This window comes from Platichthys flesus, chromosome 6 (assembly GCF_949316205.1).
Source record: "Platichthys flesus chromosome 6, fPlaFle2.1, whole genome shotgun sequence".
NCBI classification, from domain to species: domain Eukaryota; kingdom Metazoa; phylum Chordata; class Actinopteri; order Pleuronectiformes; family Pleuronectidae; genus Platichthys; species Platichthys flesus.
In genome coordinates, this window is record NC_084950.1 from 11,088,533 (window position 1) to 11,107,298 (window position 18,766).

Consider the following 18,766-nt stretch of genomic DNA (forward strand, 5'->3'; position numbering starts at 1 on the left):
ACACTAGACAGAGAACAGACTAGGAAGTGAACATTCACTCATGACTTGCAGCTCTCTCAAGTGCATCTAAATGAACACATAAAAGTACCTAGATATCAAATATGTTAAAATGATAAACATGTAAAGGTCCAATAATAATAATATTAATAATAATGATAATAACTTTATACATCTTGCATATTCGACGTAGAAAAATGCTTCACACAGAAGCAGTTTATGTGTAAAGATTAAGAAGGTTAAGATTAAACAGGATAAACTCAATAAATAAAATAGAATCACGATAGCAGGAAAAGACAAAGGGAAACAATCATTGGAGAAGGCTGGTAAAACAAAACAAGTAAAGATATTTAAAGCATATGGGAAGAGTTAAGATTTATTCTGTCAGGATAAAATCCTTAAGATGGATCTTAGCTTCTTCAAAGGAGTCCCAGAATGGAGCACATGAGTGTGTGTTTTTAATAAGGGCTACACCGGAGATTTCATGAATTCGGCCGTTACTGTAAAGGACCATGAACACATTCAGAATGAGTTGTTTCCTCATGAATTTCAAACTAAATCTGGAGGTGGTCGGCAATTGAAATTCAGTCACAGTTGCAAGGCACTCTTACTGCATGCAGAGATCTAAGTGCAACTGGTGGCGTCTCGGTCGCTCGGAGAATGTGTATATGTGTGTGTGTGTGTGTGTGTGTGTGTGTGTGTTTGTGTGTGTGCGTGTTACATGTGTGTGTGAGAGCTTGGTTGAAAGAGGGAGAAGGAAACTGAGAGGGACTGATTATCCCAGGGTAAAGCTTTTATAAGCCACAGGACTCCCATTACAGATCACTGAGTCTCAGACTTGGTTAAAATAAGAATATCTTTCATAATTTAATTGGGTTGCCTTTGTAATGTCATTTAACCTCTTTTTAGGCCCTCTCTCTCCTCTCTGTGGACTCCTCAGCTTTAGGTCTGAGGTGAGTAAGTGTGTGTGTGAGAGTCTACGGTGGTGTCATGTGTAGGGCTGCTACTGTCGAGGCAGAGGAGAGTGTGTGGAAGATCATAGCAAATTATCTTTCCTGTATCGGCATTTCAGACTGGACACATGATCCTGTCCTCATGCTTAGTTTACCGTCAGGCCAATTCTCACTTTTTTATAATGTGTCCAGTTGTGGAAAAACCCCAGTGAGTAGAAATTGTAGCCTTAATAAACACCTCAAAAAGGAAAGGTACCGTTTGACTTAGACAATAACAATGAGTTCAACTCTGGAGACTATCAATACATATTTAAACTGACTAGCTGCCTGACTGACATCTCATTCTGGAAATGTTCATGTGGGAGCTGACCTGCAGCAAGCAGACCTTTTCCATCTTTTACTTCTGCAGTGCGTGATCTTTCTATAATTATTTACTCCATATTATTCAAACTTCTTACTGCTTACTCTACTCGTCAAAATTGTTTACAGATGCAGCAGGCAGTGGCTTGCTGTTGTTTTGATAAGCTCCTCTATGCTCTACCCGTCCAGCACAAAACAGCAAAAGCTTCTGCTGGAAACAGTGAAGCATGGACCAGTTTAAGAGCCAAATATTCCCCTCAGGAACTAGAGGAGACCAAAACAGAGCTAAGAGGAAAATGAATATTGAAATGATTATATTTAAGGTAGCTAGACACAACCTCCTGGATGCAATTGCCGCTCAGCATCTGTGGCTGAATGTGCAAAAGTATAAAGGAGAATTATGGAAACTGTATATAATGTTACCTGGACTTTTTTAAGGGGGATTTTGAGCGCTCAGATGGATTGTTTTTACAAATGCTTTGGATCAACTGACTCTAAGAAAGAAAGGGCTATATATCAACTTATATAGATAATAAGCAACACTTCATGATGACAAAACGCAGCCTGATAGTAAGACTGATAATGAGGAGTTCAGCCCGATAAACGGAGACTAAAACAAAATTTCCAAAATAGCTGTGTAGAGGATAAATCTGTGTGATTCAAGTCAAGATAACACAAAAAAAAAAAAATATGTGAATAGCAATGTTGCCGCTACGTTTCCTTCTGAACAATATATATATTTGTTGCTGTGTTGTTTCCAGTACAATGTTGTTGATTTGTTGTGCTTTAGGATAGTCTCAACTGACGGACAGGTTCGTGCCTGAACACACGAGGGAGGTGATTATTGTCACTTAAGGACAAGAGAAAGTCGGATATATTTATAGAAATAATTCGTTTTCAACAGTTGGATATTTAGTCTTGAACATTACTCTTCCATCATATTTGTGGGCGCACATATTGTAGCAGCCTGCTCTCTGAGCAAGACCCGTTGGAAATCAAATTGCTTATTTAACCACAAGTCGACTCTCATTCCTGGTTTTGATAGATCTCACAGGAACGGTGATGTGTTACCTGTGCAGCATAATCACATTAATCATATAAATGATATCTTTTTGCACATCAGTATCCTATTTTTGTATCATAGTATAGCTTTATACTTTTACATTCTTGTACAATCAACCTATATCAATGCACTTTGCAAAAACATTTTTCTGGAGTGTTGGATGTATATTATGTACATATTCTGTATCTTTTTATATTCTGTTGCCTTGTTTCCTATTTGTATTATATTGTCTACCTCATTCTGACTTGGTGCTGTGAAAAGGGAATATTCCTGGTGTGGGATCAATTAAGTTTGATCGTATCTTGTCTTTATCCCGATGTTTGTATAATCGAACTTGTATTGAGTCTGAGTAAAGAGCCCAATCTTTACTTAGCAACTGCTTTGCAAACACTCTGGAGTAAATAAAAAAAAATTGACATTAATTTCACACTGATATATTTTGAGCAGGTGTAAGAACAGTCGATGAAAGAGAGGACTGCTTTGAATAGAAATAATAAATTCTCTTTAGTGTGTCTTTTTCAGCAATGCACACGGATTTTTGGGTTGTCGAGCTCAGATAATTTAGTCTCACAAAAACGTTGCCTCTGGTTCAATCTGCACCTTTTTTTTTTCGGTCACATCTCAAGGTCTGGATCAATGGCTGCGGTAAATCAGTCGCTGTGTCAGTGGCTGTGTTGATATTAATCATTACTTATTCAATCTGGGGCCCCAGGAGCGGCACGACAGACTGAGAGACAGACTGCCAGACAGGCACAGACACAGCAGGGTGAATCATCAGAGGTGGCTGACAGGCTGGGGGACATTAAACAGGATTGTCTGGAAGATCACTAAATCCCAACGTGACAGGCAACTTCCCCGAGTCTTTTTCGCATCAAAAAACGAATCTCCATATGGAAAACTTGATTCATTTCTGATTCTGCGATGATGAGATTCTCTGTGACTGCAGCACACGGCTGAAACATTTGCTGTCGAAACACAATATAATCCAAAATGCACATGTAGACGAGTATGTGTGTACACATGCGGCACATTCTCACTCTGAAGCATTTGGATGTTCTTGTTCGCTTGACTCACATTTAAAATGTTTTCAGACTCAATGTTATACCTTTGTGGGTTTGACGGATGCCGGGACATCACGGTACCAGTGCCTGCTCTGTCATGTAAAGTATAGTTTGACACGAGGATTTGCCGAATGATATATTCTGCATATCTTTATCCATTACGCTTTGACATGCATTTTTTATAAGGAGGAGATCCGCTATTCCGCCGGCCTTTTGTCTGTCAATCTGTCAGACAGTATTTCTGCTACTTTCCCTTTCACCTTGCCACTATCTGTCTGAGTCGTTCTACCAGACACAGGGATGTTTTATCTTGGTAAAGTACACCATAGAGCGGTAATATCTCCCGAGACAGCCAGGGAGCTGATAGGTATCACTCTACAAACAGGCTGTTCCTTCCAGGACGCTACACAGAGATAATGTGCTGCTTTCTCTTCCTCCTGTTTTCCCTTCTGCCTGCCTCTGTCTTTGACTCTGTCTCAGACCTTTTTTCCCCCGCTCTCTGTCTGGCTGCGTCCCCCTCTCCGCATGTATCTCTTTCCCTTTCTCCCTTGTTTCATCTATCTCTCTCCACCAGGACGCTCTCGTGGGGATAGAGGTGTGTTACCTCTCCCAGTTGGAGATTCTGCAGATATTAGCCTTCTGTGCTCTCTCCAGCCCAGGATGGAATTAGAAACACCTCCCTCTGTGTGAGCGAGACGTCAGTGCTGCATTCAGGTGCAGTGGAATCACATTATTGCCGCGATAGGTGCGTTTGTGTGCGTTGGTGCTGGGTGCCAGCTGTCCTGTAGCGTGTGTGTGTGTCTTGTGCGTCACCCAGCTTTCTCCAGCCCAGGTCCCTGGTGGTGTTCGGCATATGGTAACCATGGGACACGGGCTACAGATAACGCGATGCATCCCACCAACTACCCTTTGACGTCAGAGACCACTCCAATCCTCCATTAACCACTGTGTGACCCTTCTATTGTGCTCAGAAAAAAAGTATATCCACTGTGTTTTGGATCGAGCTGAAGTGCAGGCACAAACAGGCAAATATTTACTTTAAATAAGTACAATTCATTGTGGCGTATCTGAGATCCTTAAGAGGATTCAAATTAATCGAATTCAGCAACTGTTTGATGAATAGTTCTCATTAAACTGATGAATATTTCTCATGAAATCTTCACAATCTCCAATAGTTTAAATGTTCACTTCATTTTGTATTTTTCGGAAACATCTACAGCACACTGTGCGGAAGTTTACTTTTGTCAGGAGGCGAAGTTTCGTAGATTTTCGGTCATAAATCAGTGTGACATGATGGTGAGGTAATCAGGCGTTAGTCACTTTCAACTCGAGAAAATGTCTGTAGAATTGGGAATCCAATTTTTTTGCCTTTCACATGAAGAACTCAGACGGTTTTTAAAACAACAGGTTTTCAAAACATTCAGGTCAGGGGAGGAGCTAATGAAGAATACAGGAAGCAGGACATGACGTATAAATTCCAACACGGAATTGTTTTTGTTTACGTCACATAGAAACTTCGGTGTCTTCTACGTGTACGGCTCCGCTTTTTCATCCTGAGACATTAGTATTCTGCCAGTTTGTGCTCATGTAAGAAATGTCATCAACCCGCCCACTCGCTCGCACAAGATTGTCCATAAATGCCGTAGTCTCACACTCAGAGATCTTGCAGTCTTTTTTTTTAAGGAACATTTTTGGAAGGTGACTTGGACACTTCGGTGCACGTGTGAAGCATCTTTACATACTTTGCATGGCGTCTTATTTTGACTTTTTTATAAGGCTTTAATTTGGTTTACTTTCACTTATTTAAAACTCCTAAACATTCTCACTCATACTTACATTACTTGGTGTTAAACTAGTGTGTGCACCTGTACACATGAACTAGTATGTGCTCTCTCTGGAAACATTTTGTTCTCTGCCCACTAATCGCTCCTTTTAGATTAGGTCAAAGAGTGCTGGCCCAGCACTGCCCTTTGAATTGGCTCACGGAAACACGCTTAAAGTAATTTGTGTTCTGCTCATTTATCGCACTGTACCACAGAAACCACTTTCTCTTGTTTTCTTCCCTCTCTCTCTCTCTCTCTCCCTCTCTTTGTGAAATCTTGGACCCGCTGAATAACATTGTTTGGTGACCTCTGAACTTCAGTGAAGGGGGCACTGATGACTGTGTTCCTCCCATATATCCGTGTATACAGCATGAGCCCCACTCCTCTGGCAATGATCGACCGGGCTAACCTGTGACACCGGAGTAAACAGCCGGGGTGAAAAAGGGACTGAAAGAAAGACAAGAACAACACTGCAGGGTCCCGTGGTCACATGGCTACACCTCCGACTAAAGCAAAGGGGACAAGCTATGGATCCGACTGCTCAAAGCCATTATGCACCTTGTCTATCCCCGCGGCCTCGGAAAAAAATGATCTTAATGATTTTAGCTGTTAATATGATAATCAATTATACATGTGTCAGAACTAATGGCCTCAGCCAACACAAAAGGACATCAATGTTGAACTGAAGGACCAAAGGAATTATTAGAGGAAGCATTATTTCCCCAGGATGCGAGAGAGGATTAAACTCCAGAGCTTGTGGGAGACTGGAATTGTTTTTCCTCTCCCTGGGGTTATCTCAGGTAACAACTATTCAAGTATTATTAAAGAGCTAAAAATGGCCCACACAGTTATAGCAGCCTGAATAAGGGAGCCAAGGGGTATTTGCCCGCTTGTGTGCGTGTGTGTATGTGTGTGTGTGTGTGTGTGGGTGGTGTGTGTGTGTGACTGCGTGCATATGCCATGATTGTGCATGGGCCTTTGCATGCATGTATGAGAATGCCCTTGGAGACATGTGTTTTTGCGTGTGTGTGGTGATGTGTGTGCTGACAGAGGCAGTTGGTAGCTGGGATATGTGTCTAATAAGAAAGCGGGGTGAGAAGACCTCCTTAAATGTGCACAGCTCTGCAGAAAACAACTTTGGCTTTTGTGCTGGAGCACTGCAAATACACTGGCGCGATAAGTAGGTCTATTTTGTCAATGCAAGCGCTGCATATATTCCACGGTATTGAGCAGTATTCTTCAATGATATTTAGTTAGTTTTTGCGCACTGAGAATTCACAGTCTGCTCCAAATGGGGCTTGTGTCTGTCACAGCTCATGCTGTCAAATCAAGTCTTTTATCTCTCCCACTGCAGTTTTTACAAAACTCTAACTAAACTCATAACGTCTTTATCTTATTTAACGTAGGCGCTAAGAGACGTGTACACAAACAGACACACACATGCACTCAGGGACACTTTTAGCAAGTACTCCAGTGGAGTGGTGGGTTGACCTCTTTCTTCTCCTCTCTGTCCGGCTCTCTCTTTTATCAGCCTCCGCTCCCATTCAGCCATCCATTGTGACATTGACTGTGCCCTCTTTATACGTAAACAAGATTTAATGCCTTTTTATGCATGTTCAAGTGTGTGGGCACAGGAGGCGGAGGAGTGCTTTGGACATGGTGGAAATTAGGTCAATCACCAATACTGCTCATTATCCTGCACCATGATGGCAGTCATCCACAGACACGGATGACATTTATTGCAACTCTGATCTTAGTCGGAGAGTGCGGCGGCGTGTTTGTGTCTATTGAAGCTTGTATGATGTATTAAGTGTCTCATCACATCGATAGCCGTGCCCTTGAGGACACATACAGCAAAGACAAGTGTATCATTGTGTTTGTGCGCGTGTGATCACGTCTCTTGATCTGTCTTGAGCTGCTGTGAGTGTACACTACTTGCCTGTGCTCCTGCAGATGTGTGTGTATGCTTCTTTGAGTATCTCTACCCCCTTTAAGGCAGAATTCTCTGTAATCTCATCCTCACTGATCTGATGCGGGTTGAGAGCTGCTGACCTTGTGGAGTCTCGCTGGTGTCTAATGCCAAATCTGCTGCTGGCTTCACTCACATCTCGGCCACATTCACACTGCCGGCTGCTAAGTTCACTGGTCTGCTTCACGTCTTCTATCCGAGGCATCATTACAGGCAAGACGCTGCTGCATGATGTCTCGTGCCACTTCTTCTCCCACCACTAAATGAAAAAGCTTCCCATCTTGTTTGAAGTATCTCTACTTGTTGATTTGAAATAAAAAATGATTCATAAGAAATTCCTACAGGCTGACTTTATTGTTGACTTTCTCCCGTCTTATCTTCGGCAAGGACTCTCTTCAGAGGCAGGAAGCCGACGCGTCCCACTGAGTTCTGACTGTGTGAGTCTAAACTTGATGCGAGTATCACTAGACAGCTCCACAGCTACCTGTGTTCTTGACCCTCCTCCCTGGCCCGTTCCCTGGTGAGAGCCACTGAGTTCACCTGAAGTTCGCTGCACTCTCTGAAATCTTGTGAACTGACGTTTGTGTTGGGATTAGACTGCCAGGCTGCAGGACGACGCAGGACCCTCGAGTACTGGACTGCATCCACGATGACTCTGCCTTGTGTTGCCCTCAATCCCCCTCATCACCTTTCTACTCCACCTTCTTTTACAATGTTGGTTTTGGTATAATTCCTTCCATGGCGTGTTTGTTTGTCACTTGAGATTCTTAGACTACTGATGATTGGGTAAATGCCCGGTAATTTATCTCTCTTAGGGAGTGGGTGGGAAGGATAAGCAAACAGTGCTTGGGATCCATCGTTTTCATGCAAATCCGATCTGAGGGGGAAGTTCATCTCTGAAACTAAAATACATAGCTGCATCTTTATTTATTCAGTATCATTTATTCAACACCGTTCGGATGGTACGTTTTAATATGTATGAGATGACAAGTGAGTGTGGCATTGCGGGATCATAGGGTGTCTTTATTAGCATAATTTGAAACAGATTTGCCTACACTTTTGTTTTCAATATAATCTTGATAAATATTGTAATAAGTATTGGTACAATTCTCATATAGAAGAACTGCATGGCTTGTAAGGAGAAGGATTAATTGCCATCAATAAATTATGGCACTTTTTATGCGGTATGTTTTTTTTATAAAAACTTGCAAGATATATGATGTAAGGGTTTTGTAAAAGCACTAAGCCAACAAGGTCAGTTTACTGCTAAAGAGGTTTTAGGCAACAAATTTATTCAGTGACATGTCACAGTAGGAAAAGCACAGGTGCAAATCAAATCAATAATGGCTGCATCCCTTTCAGGGTCCTGGTGTTGATCCTGCTGGCTCACTGTCACACACTCGTGTCTTACTGGGGGCGACTGGACCCAACAGAGCCGTACTTCATGTTATCAATAGCACCTGTTGTTTTTCCAACTATGACAAATGTCAAAATCTCTGCTGTGAAAGAGGCTCGAGGTTGCCAGGCAACACACGGACGCAGCCACGCACAGAACCAGTGGAGAGCACGAACACGGGGGGGGGGGGCATTTCTGGATATCGCCATTCATCGTCCACTTGTGGAAACTGTCGTCAGTTATGTCAGTGATCCTAATCGCAGGTTGGTTTATTGTCCCTGAAGGAGAAATCCAGCCTCAGAGCAGTGCACATTCACACCTGCACACTTTGTTTGTGGGACAAGAAACAGACCAACACCTAGAAAACAGTACACATCATTTGACCAGAACTACGATGACAAACAACATTACATTACATCTCATTTAGCTGACGCGTTTATCCAAAGCGACTTACAATAAGTGCAACAAGAATCAACAGGAATCAAGAAAGTACAATTTCTTCAAAATAAAGCGAAATTACAAAGTATGTGCCATTTAAGTGCTACTAAATTGTTAGTTTCAATTTTTATATATATATATATATATTTTTTTTTTATTCAAGGTAAAGTCAGAAGAGGTATGTTTTTAGTTTGTGGCGGAAGATGTGTAAACTTTCTGATGTCCGGATGATGATGTGGAGCTGGTTCCATCATTTAAGAGCCAGGAGAGAAAACAGTCGTGATTTTGATGAGTGTTTAGCTCGCTTCAAACGACATCTCATAATCCTTGAACGTTGGCAGATATCAAAGAGCTGAGTTCAGAGGTGCACACATGGCTGCAAGTACAAGGCTTTTGCTGAACTGGGGCCTGGTGCAGCTACACCTATGTCCAAATGGCTTTATTCAGAGGACTACAGAGTGATTAGTGAGTCATATTGTGACACAGCCACAGGGTCCTAGGTTTCTGGATAGTGACTCCATTGGTTCAGGCTCTGGAAATGTGTTTTGATTGCGTTTTAACACAAGCAGAGAAAACACTCCAGCATCTCCGCATGCCGTAGTAGTCCAAGTGCCAGTAATGTTGTAGGAACGATCCAGGTTTATGCTCCATCTCTGGCGCAGTAATGCTAATGCAAAGCAGTCAAAGACGTGTGTTTATGGGGTATTTTACAACCTCTTCCAACGCGGCTCAGCCAATTATAATCAAGGACCACAACTGTCTGTTTTATAAGAATCAATAAGCAAGGCTATGATTTGAGCATGGTGTGCCATGACTCCCAGTGTCCCTCAGTTGCTCTAAAATCACTGTGAACCCCAGCCTCTATGATCTCGTGATATCAGCTTTATTTTGACTCCATGAGCCTCTGAAGGCAGCTGTGTTTTCTCTTTGTCCCTTGAGTCGCTTTTCAGAAGAATCTCTTTATCTCTGAGCGTGTGTGTTTGTGTGCTTATGGTTGTGTATTTGTCTGTGTGCGGTACGTCTCTGCCTTGAGAGTGTATTGATTGGGATCGGGCAGTTCTCTTACTTTATGTTCATCAAAGTGTTGCTGGAGGACTGAGATTGGCCGACCTCTGCTCGGACCAGCCTGCACCCTGAAGACCATTTGTCTCAGATGTTTTGTGTTGTGTGTGTCTCTGCCTCTGGCGCTCTGTCAGAATGAGCCAGTACCCTCTCGGAACAAGTTATAATGTAATGTGTTGAACTATTTCTCTTATAAAAATACCACAGTCAGTCAAGGCACAGGAATGGATGGTTAGGTGGGAGGTTTGGCCACTTTTGCCGAGCAGTGTAATTCTTTAGCAGTGACAGACACAACTGCTCAGGGTTCTGATGGCCTCCTACGCCTGTTAAAGTCCCACTGTTATAACTTTACAGAGCAATAACATCTCGTCTCAAAAGCATTGTGGGTCTTATTTCACGTCTAACTGGCACCTGAAACAACACCAGTGTTTTCTCCTTACACATCTAACAGCATCGTCTGGGCATCGCTGAAATATGAGCGCCGCTGTTCATTTTATCTTTTTTTTTTTTTATGAGAGGACTTTAGAGAAGAAAAGACTTGAGTACTGTGTCTCGTATCTTCAGTCAGACAGAACTGCATGCCTCAAAACTTAAAATGTTGGTAATCAAAGTCCAAATCAGTATACAAATACTGCTTTTTTGTATAAAAAGACACCTGGAATAACTTCCACCTTTTGACAATGAACACTAGTAAAGACAGACATGCCAAATGAACTGGAAATATCGACGTTAACCAGTGTGAGAGTTCGTGTGACCTGCATGCTGAAAAATGTTCAAGACAGATTTTTGTGGCCCCAATAAGGAACGGAAAATGGAGATGATTCCTACTGTATATAAACTAGTGTGTTATTTTGGCACTTCATATCCAGGTCAATTCCCACCCATGCAAGTAAAGCATTAAGACACTTTGCATGTAGAACTACTATTGGGTAGAAGCCACTTTAAAGATAGCTGATGGTCATCAGGGTTTTAGCTTCATTCTTCTGGAAACACATAGAAACAACCTCACACAAGTGTCCCAAAGTAATGTTAGGGTTAGGGTTAAGGACCTTGGATCCATCTTTACAAATATAGCAGGTACTCCATATGCACCTTCGCTTTCTTATCCCGGGAGACTGGCTGTACTACTAATACGGGACTCTGTGAAGGCAACTGACGGACTCCCACACAAAGAGATTAAATTTAAATACTATTTGGATAGGACTCTCTTAAAGAAACGGTAAATTAAAGTTATATCATGATGACATTTTTTATTATATAAATAAAAAATTAAGTGTTTAAGGATAACTACAACAGAGTGTTGATGCAAGTGGAAAAATAACTAGAAGAGCAATTTTTTTATTGGCTGTGGCTCAAAGCCTCATCTTAAATTGTGCACACGAGCAGTTTAAAGCACGTACTTAACAGCCTCACACAACATCAACAATATTTGGAAGGCTACAGTGTACAAGGGGTATAAGGCATTGCTCTACGTATTTGTTTTTGTTTTTGTCTCTCTGGACAGTCCCATGTCTTGTATGGGATTTAGCAATCTAGCCTCGGCTGCCAAAACTCCATCCTTAAGGAAACACTGAACACAACCACCTTTGTAAATGCTTGTGTTGTCTGAATGAATCATTAGAGGAATCATATCTAATAATATCAACATCTAAAACCTCACATGAGTCCAGCTGTTCTTATGAAACGCTAATTTACAGTGGGATTTGAACTAAGAAGAGACTGAGATGCCTGACATCATCAATAGTTCTGCAAATTGAATAACTTCATAAATTAGTACATAAACACACACACACTCACACACACCAGTACTGTTATCTGTGTCAGCCCTCGGGGCAATGTGATTGGGATGGATATAGGGTCGGTTGCAGCAGTTGCCTAGTAACCGTGTGGTTGATGCTGGGCCTGTGTGTGTGTGCTGGTGGGGTGTGGTTGGGGCAAGCTGAGGGTCAGGTCATTGAGATAATGAGCGTGCTCAAAGGGCTTCGCTGCAGCAGTCAATTCCTGTCAATTACCTCTTATCTGTGCTTCAGCGCTGAGTAATAGAACATTTCTATTGAATAATAAAGATATGATTGAGGTTTGGGGAAATTAAATCACATTTTCTTTGTGATTGCTCACATCAACAGAGAACATTAAATCTTTCTTACAGAACATCAGAAAAAGGATATCTGTATAACACTTAGAGCATGCTCTCAGTTAATAAAATCTGCTGTTAACCCTGTTTATTTACGTTGAGACTTAGAGCATTTTAAGAACAAATTGACACCTCTTTCCAAAATCTGCATAGTACGGAGAGCAAAGAAAAAGGATCAGGTGTACCAGGCATAAAAATCATTCAAAATAATGCATGTTTATCATAAGAACGTCTGTGTTAATTTATGAAAGTATGGTGTTATGCTGCATTTACACTAAACATGAAGCAAATGTCCACGTTGCATTACACTGCAGAATCATTTGTGTTTACTCCGGTACTCCGGTACACAACCCACGAATATTTGCCCCTTTCTCCAAGGGAAAGGACGGAACTGGCTGACGTGACAATTGATGCATTGTACCTATTGTGGAAATGCTAGAGAAGCTTGCCGTTGTGTGTAAGACCATCTGGAGGCACATACATCTCAGGGGATTTCACTAACTTCTTCAGGATCTGTGTCTGGATGACGGACATTTCCAGCAGCACCTGAGGCCGACCAGAGGTCAGTTCGATCACCTGCTAACGTGGATCGGTGCCATGAAGGACCTATCCATGGTGATTTTATTTCTCAACCCTGGTGGCTGTCGCAAAATCAATTCACACAAATTTTCTCTCAGGCTAAAAAATTTGAAGCAAATAATGCAGAATTAATATTTCCATGGACTTTGTATGTGATCTCATTGCATTTGGTTTGGATGCAAAGTGGCAAAAGTTGAACATTTGACAAGTTCACGTTAAAAGCTACTATTCACAGCTTAGTGTAACATTTTGTTAATTGGTTTCTAAGTGGTGACGTCAGCAGCTCGGCTATTCGTGTACAATTCTTTCCTCCAAGAGGATTCCTACAACACGTGCATGCACACGCTGTCCATAGCATGGTACTGACATTCACTAAAAAACTGTTGCATTACATACAAGCAACACGGATAAAAAAACACTAAATCAAAGTAATCGCTTGAAATCTAATGAAAGAATTATCAGCGGCAGCTCAGATGAATGAATCCAGATCGCAGGTTTGAGAGAAACAATAGATCTAATGAGCGTACCAGCTGATCAATCAGGTAATCAAGAAGGCAATCACTTCAGTCTGTGGCTCCATGTTCTTGGCTCGCTCCGATGAAAAGGTCTGTGTCATTTCAATTGCTTGGCTGGAAAAGAGAAGGGGGGAAACCACATGTTGCATACTAATCATTTATCATGTTGGGCAACACTCTCAGTTAATGTAAAACAGTCGGTCTTTCCATTATGTGTTTCTGTACTGTTTGTGCTGAGAGCAATTTTTCACAAAAGGATCACAAAGCCAGATACCAGTGCTATCAATTACACCAGTGATGTAATAATGTACATTGTGATGCTCTTCATCGCCACGTGTAACACAAAATGTGACTGTTTAGCTGTAGGACTTTGATTCAGTCATGCAAATTGATGGAGAATAATAATAATAATAATAATCTTGTTAATTGTGCTCAGTGAAAATCCCCTTGGGGATGCTTTTTGTGTTTGATAAGTGCGGTCTCTCTGGATATGCTCAGTGTTTCGTTTTTGTGTGTGTGTGTGTGTGTGCTCTTTTAACTTTGATGGCTTCATGCTATTATGAGAGTCCCTGAAATCGCAATACAAAAATAAATACATGCTGCTGTTTTGTCAGAACAAAAGCAAATTTGCTTTGTTTTCCACATGTTTTTTCCCCCCTGTAACAGATGCTACACAGACTCGAGTGTTATATAAATAAAACTTGACTTCACCTTGCTCATACATGTGCTCGACATGTCCAGGTGATCAGGATGAGCCCTTCCAAACCTGCTGGAGCCTTCCCTGTAAAATAGCCAGGCTGACCTCATTCCTCGTCCCCTATCTTCTTCAGTGACTCCTACATAATGGACAACTGGCCCTAAAATGTCAGGACAGTAAGGATCTGCTGGAAAATTCCTGATCTCCCTGGATGAATTGTTTGTTGCCTATATCTCAAAGCTGGTGTCTGCACTGCTGAGGCATCATCTTCCCTTCAAAGTTAGGCCTCCCCCACCATATCATCTCAATGTAAATTCGGGGTATCACATGAAGAGCAGAGAGAGGAACAGGATCGCTGGCTGGGTCGGCATCTGCGGCTTCCAGACCACATCTGGAGAAGTGGTCAAGAAGATGATGTTTTCCATTTAGTCTCCTCAGTCGCCTGAGGTGGTATCTTGTGACAGCATTTCTTCATTGACAAATTGTTTCAAAATAAAAGTACCCCTCTGGACTTTATCTCAGTCAAGTGGAGTGCTTGAAGTGGAATTTTGACCCTATATTTTGCAGCCAAACCACTAAGGGAGGCCAGATATTCAGAGAGAGCGTTTGTGAAAGAAAAGTAAATGGCCATATCACCTACACTTACAAAGAATGAAGTGTTTTGCCTGCAGAGTGTTCTTCAAATGACTTTGTTGTATTATCATAATCATCCACTCTTTCTTACCTTTCATTTGTTTGTGAATAGCAGTGACACATAATACATCAAAGAGTGTTTGTCTTCAGTGATCAAACAGATGATTCCTGAACCAGTAATAGCTACAACATGTCTTCAGATACTAATAATGTTAAGGACGTCCACACTGATGATTTAAACTGGTGCATGCAGCCAGATGGTGATTTTCAAAGAAGATGCTAAAAAATGAATCTCCTGGAGTTGTACGGTGGGCTGTATGTGAGAAGGAAAAAGTTTCCCAGACACTCTGAGGAACTTTTCCTGCCAGCTCCCTTTAAAAAAAGCTCTATGTATAATGTACGAATGGGCCCAAGTGAGAATACAACAGATTATCCTGAGGATTCACCACAAGCGAGTGGGCACGATGATTATGTTTCTAACACGTGATGGAGGCGAAACTGGAAAAATATAATAATAGCAGTGGATGTGTAATTTAGGATGAAAAAAGGTTTCATACACTTGGAAGATGAAGATGTCAACTTGGAAAGTTTTTGGTCACGCCTCTGTTGATGTGCTGTAGACAAAGAATACCGCAGCAGAACCAGTTAACTATTTCCTGTCTCCTGCATGTTCTACCCAGGCCCTGCCCTACGCCTGAAGGAGCCTCAGATCTTCCTGTTATCTACTGCTGTGAAAGGCGTACCCCACCCTGTTTCCTGCTCTTTCTATTGATGCTTACTGTCTTACCAATATAGGTGAAACACATAATGGATCTCGAAGAAGGTTGTTTAGAAAAGTTCGGACGAAACAGCTGGACTCAAAGTGCATGAGGCACACAAAGCTTATTGACCTGATGCAGCTGTAAACTCGTCCCCTTTAGCTATAGTCGATGTGGAATTGTTTGTGTTCAGGGCAGTGAGCATGTGTGGGTGTGTGTGTCTGTGTGTGTGTGGGTGTTTGTGCATGTGTCATTGGCAGAGGTCATGTCAGAGTGCTTTATCTACTTGTGCGTCTGGCTGATCATGTCTGCTCGTCTCCGTTGCTGTGTCACAATTCAAGATAGCGTCTGTCTGAGTTAAAGGAGGACATTTCTAGATCAGCTGCACAGAGGACATGCTACATTCAGCGAGATTTATCCATTCATGTAGACCTGCATTTAACCTTATGTTTGACATGACAAAAACCAGGGCCTGGGGCAGGAGCAACATTTCAGAGTAAACGGTTCAGACAGTAGATCACAACAGTGGAGCTGCTGGGAGACTGAAGAGCTGTGCCAGGAACACACATATATACACAAGCCACCATGCGACAACAAACCCAACCCTCATTTATTGGAGGTGTGCCTGTGTGTGTGTCCCTGTTGCTGGAGTTCTCATGTCCTTGTTAGCGGTAATGAAGAGTTATGAGTGTGTGAGTGGCAGTAATGAGTAGCCTACAAACATGGATGTGCTATTAGGACACCGGATGACCAATCGTAATATGGATACAAATTCAGCCACTGGCCCCTTGTTGCCACAGTGTTATGATAGTAATCTTATTACTACTATATTAAAGAGACAGCAGGCCGCCCTGTCTTCATCAAGCGACTGCTGACTGGATCTCAATGACCAACGAGTGCAAAGGAAAACTCATTATTATTCATAAGAGAAGGGGGTCAGCCGAGGCCACAAAACACTATTAAGGGGAATGGATGGTGGGAGTGGGTGAAAGGACAGAGAGAGAGAGAGAGAGAGAGAGAGAGAGAAAATGTTTTGAATGAAACAGAAAAGCTAAATTGCAGCTGAGTCTTGGAGTCTGGTGAGTCATACATCCAGACAGCGGGAGAGAAATGAACAGGGGAGTAAGACGAGGAGGAGAGGAAGTGGGGATAAGGGAGGAAAGTACCCTATGGACTTCTTAGAAGTACAACTTTTTCCTCGAGCAGCACACTGTGGCAGTTCTCTCTTTTTATAGGAAAATATGATACAGGGAAATCTGATGTGTGTTTTCAGTGTCACAAATTCATGTTAGTTTGTTCATATTTGAAGATCAAATTTCACTCAACTCTGGCAGACATACGATGGATCAGGTCCAATCTTGTTCAAGCTTTTAGTATGGGAGCCCGACGTACTGCAGGTTTGATTCCGACCTGGTCCTTTGCTGATTTTCTTTCGTGTTCTGTCTGTTCATGCTGACTGCCCTACCAATATAGGTGAAAAGCCTTGAAAGCCTTGAAAGCCTTGAGAGGCGGTGGTCTAGTGGCAGAAACTTGGACTATGGGCAGAGAAGGTCTCTGGTTCGTCTCCGGTTCGACTCCACGGAGAGACAACAAAAGAACCTGGATTGATCTGTCCAAAAAATCCAAGAGTCTCACTACCCTGTCTAGTGCCCCTGAGCAAGGCACCTTACTCCCCTAACATCTGCTCCCCGAGCGCTGTACATGGTCGCTCACTGCTCTGTGTGTCCTGCACCAGATGGGTAAAAAGCAGAGATTAAATTTCCCTACCTGCATGAGTGTGCCTTTGCATGTCTGTGCATGTGTTTGGGACGAATAAATGGATCTTAATCTTAATCTTAAGAATCTAGAACAGTTCCCCTTATGTTGAAACCGGCTGGACTCAAAGGGCATGAGGCACACACAGTACAGTAACCTGAAGGATAACCATTATTGGTTAATAAAGTTGTATTTGTTCAGCTACATTAGTTTGATACAGATCATATTGAAAGTTATGATGAGCCAGATTGCAGGGATCCCAGTGGTCAGATTTAGAGGTGGTAACTAAATGTAATTTCAATGTGAGGTTAAGTTGGTTTGAAATATTTTGCAGGTTTAGGATCTTAATATGCCGGAAGTCATCCCAAAATGAGCTGACTCGTGTTTATTAATTTCAGGTTTCCCGAAAATGTGTCAAACTTGTAATAAACTTTGTAAAGTGTCACAGTGGGAGTCTGATAATTCCTAGTTAGTTTGGAGAAGGGAGATTAAGTTGAGAGAGAACAGGGAAGCTGCAGGATTACACTGACAGTGACACATATAGATAGAGTAAGGAGCTCAGACATCTGGAAGGGGCTTGGAGTTGAGCCACTGCTTCTCTGTGTCGACAGAAGCCAGTCGAGGTGGTTCAGGCGTTGGATGAGGATTCTTCCTGGGTGCCCTCCATGGGAGGCCCCCGAGGTAAACCCAGAACACACTAAGGAGAGTGTACATGCCACATCTGGCCGTGTAAAAGCCGGGGGGTCCTCCAGGAGCAACTGGGAAGTGTTGGTGAAGAGAGGGACCCCTGCCACAGAAAGTTTCCACAAAGATAAAAATAAATTCTAACAATATTCAGGTAACACTATTTGCGGCATGTCCACGCCTCACTCTGACACGGATTTTAAAGTCATATTATAAAGTCTGCTGCTTTCAGAGATGTTTATTCACAGTTACATCTTTAGTTGGGAGAGAGTGTGGAGGTGGTTTTTTGAGCACTGCTGTTTTTCAAAAGCCATAACTACACCACATATAGTGATTTTCATTAGAGCTTCTCTTGTTTCTGTGGGCAGTTACTTAAAGTGCCTGAGTTTGGTCCCCAATTTGAACGCACTTTCAAAATAAACGCTATGCAGACTCACAGTCAGGAATAAAGAAACGGGGGAACAAAGAGAGGACGGAAAAGGAAAGTTTTTAGATAAACTGACAGCACTGAATAGAGGGATATAGATTGATAAGATAAACCAAGACAGCAATTTTCCTGGCATTATTGTGAACGATACTTTAATCTTGATTTTTTTCATTTAAACAAAAAATCTTTTTTCAATTGTAGATATACTCAACAGTGGTGCAAGATTATTTTCTATGTACAGTAACACTCAGGTTGTTTTCAACTGTTCCGCAAAGTGCTTCTCCGACACGTCTGTGTGTAAATGGTTAATGGTCTGTATTTATAAAGCTTTTCTAGTCTTGATGGCCACTTCATTTGTCGCTTAATGCCCAAGGACACTTTGACATGCAGATGGAAAGACTAGAATCGAACCGCTAACAGAGAACGACCACTGTACCCCCTCAACCACAGCCACCCCGTGTG